This window comes from Pinus tabuliformis, chromosome 9 (genome assembly GCF_031772625.1).
Source record: "Pinus tabuliformis cultivar Carrire ecotype Pingquan chromosome 9, CPIR1, whole genome shotgun sequence".
NCBI classification, from domain to species: domain Eukaryota; kingdom Viridiplantae; phylum Streptophyta; class Pinopsida; order Pinales; family Pinaceae; genus Pinus; species Pinus tabuliformis.
The window spans coordinates 1,936,991,444-1,936,994,549 of record NC_142307.1 but is presented as its reverse complement, the minus strand read 5'-3'; positions in this window follow the sequence as shown (position 1 = coordinate 1,936,994,549).

The window sequence follows — 3,106 nt, the reverse complement described above, 5'->3', positions numbered from 1 at the left end:
CTGTGTTTCTCATGAGATAAAGAGTGTGAATATGAATATCAAGTCATTTATTTCCCCTTCCTCTTTTCATGTTTGGGTTTCCAACTTCTAAAAGTAATTTTTCAAAAACCCTTAGTTATGGTGCAAACATATAACTCGTTTAACTCAATTCCCAGGGCTACCTAGAGAATGTGTTTCTTGGTTTTCCTTAGATCACCAACTATTCCAATAAAAACATGATTATCTCAGGCACATTTGTCTATATTTAACCATCAATGCAACCACTAGAAGGTCTCTCTTTGGTTGTAACTTCTATCCCTTAGTCTATGTCATGCATTCATCTAAAATTATAAACAAACTACATGGACTACACTCGTGGGTAGAAATAAGAGTGTTAAGCACAGGTAAATGGAATTTTCCATGGTTGTCTACCCCCCAGCATTTCGAGTAGCTTGTCATCGACTATGATAAATACAGTTGTCATTGACAATAAGAACATTTAGACCTCACACAAGCCATTCAAGCTTTGCACACACCAAACATTCATGCACTTATTCATTGTTAAGCACCGGTAACTTGAGTTTGCCATAACTGTCTGGTACCCCAGCATTTCTAGTAGCTTATCCATGACAATGATTAATATTTTTATCATTATTCCAAACATTAGGATGCTTTCTTCGAATTCTTTATGAAAAACTATGCTTGAATAGTAAATAAATTCTAATTTCGCTTAAGAAAATGTCTAAACGAATTGATCACTAAGCCTAATGCTTCATATTTGCATTGCTAGAAGGTTTTGGAACAATGGCATTTAATTGGTTGGTTATTTAACCTATTAAGGGTTTAAAAATGAAATCTTCCATATGTTTGGAACCTAATCATTTTTTGTTGCATTTGATTCACATTCTAACACATGAAAAGTTTCAGATTTAAGTTGTTCATGGCACACAACACAACATTAGATTGTTTGAATTCTGTATGACACTTTTTTGTTAAAAATGAGACTCTGTAATATACATACATACATGTATATAAAATACTCTAGTATAGCCAGCTATTGACACAAACATTCCTTGGGGTTTTTTTTTTTACAGGGCATGTCAGGAAGACCCTCCTATGTGTGACATTGGAGTATGGACTGGTCCTTTTCCTGGTTCATAACCACACTGTTCATGTCCAGTACGCTTACAGTAGAGGCATAAACAATAAGGTAGAGTTCTTGGGCCTATTTGTATCTTCTGGAAGTCACTAAAGACGAAGGAATAAAAAAGATGCAAGTATTCAGTGATTCTCAGCTTATTATCATATGGGCTAACAAACAGATCACAGTGGAAAATCTCCACCTATCCTCACTTCTACAGACCATTCAGGAATCACTACAGTGATTTGATTAGATATAGTTCAAAGTTCAAACACATTTATAGAGAGTTAAATGAGGCAGCAGAAAGCTTGTCCAAAGACGCACTAGAGCTTCACGCTGGAACCTTCGGCATATGGGAGACTCGATGGAGAAACAACTGATGCAATGGACGTCCAGATATATAAAATTTCTTCATTAGCACAAGCCTGCAACATGTGACACTAGTATATTGATACAGAAGTTTTTTTGTTTTTCGAAGGACTGGAGAATGACGTCACAGTGGTTTTTCCTGACATAGAATTGTATTTTTTGTCAAAAGACAAAAGAAATATGGATAATATGATATCCTGTATTTTTTTAGTAATGAAAAGAACGGGAGAAGCCAAAAATGGCTAAGCTAAGCCTTATGAAAAGCCAGAACATGTATACTTTTATTATATGAAATATAAGGATTATTTTCTTTTTGGGAAAAGATAAATACACATACACATATAAATGACAGTTCTATGTATTCTGGAGGACTATAAAGACATGTATAGTGATCACTTCAGGCATGAGGCATGAATATTTTGATGTTTTTGATATAAGTTCAATCCCTGTGATAATATTGATATGCGGGAAGCATACATGGTATGTATATGTACTTTCTTTTTGGATGAAAATTAGAAAAGAGAGGATATAAGACATTTGTCACCAAAATTTATTGCATATGGACTAAAAAAAAAACTCATGAACTATTCCGAGGTAGACTCATTGGATGAAAGTCTGAGACTGAAGCATAAAAAGAGACTGCAAAATAAGGGAGAACAAGACAGGTGTGATAAACAAAATCTGAATCCATCTATTATATAAAAGTCTTTGTCCATGCCAATAAAAGAACCAAGAACCAAAAGTATTTTAATTTCAGGAAAATGTGAATAATAGATGTATTTAGGAATGATAAGGTTCACTGGGCAATATAAAGCTTAAATAAATTTTCAATACTGGTATAGAGGCTTCTTCTACATTTTTAATTCAAGCTCAACACAAACTACACAAGATGGTAAAAAAGAACACATACCCACCATCAACTTGGGGCAAAGATTAACCTACTTTCAACAGACAATTATTAATGAAGAAATATCTTCATGAAACTAAAATAGCATACAACATAAAATATGAATCATCTCACCAATGAAAATAAGAAATACATGATCTTTTTCCTCGATAGTGAAAGCTAGGCCACAAAATAGACGAATTCAGAATAAGATCAATGAAGGAATTTGGGAAGCAGTATAAGCCACGACCAAAGTGGAGTTGGTTGTCCTGTGCAACTAAGTTTGGGATCCACTTGGCATGTGACGCAAATATAGTTATCGTTTCTTAAAAAGAAAGAAAAGGATCTATTGGAGTGCATCATGCATGCTTAACATTAATATTTCAAGGTACACAAAGTAAATAGAATATAAAGGTTTCCCAGTATGCAACTAGAATTATGAAAATAACAAATAGATATCCATAGGAGCACCTCTTATGGATGAAGCCAAAGCGATGTTTTCCTCTTTCACTCAGAAGAACATCACCGAATAGAAGAAACGAGGTCTATAGATGGCTTCTAATTCAAATTCCGAACATGTAAAATACTATATTGAGCAACCATTCAGAAAAAAAGAAGAGCATGACCACCAATCAGACATGTCTTGACTATCCCACTATGAGAAAACTTGTTAATTGAAAGATTAAAAACAACTAATGCTACAAACATCAGTAATCATCACATTGGTGCAG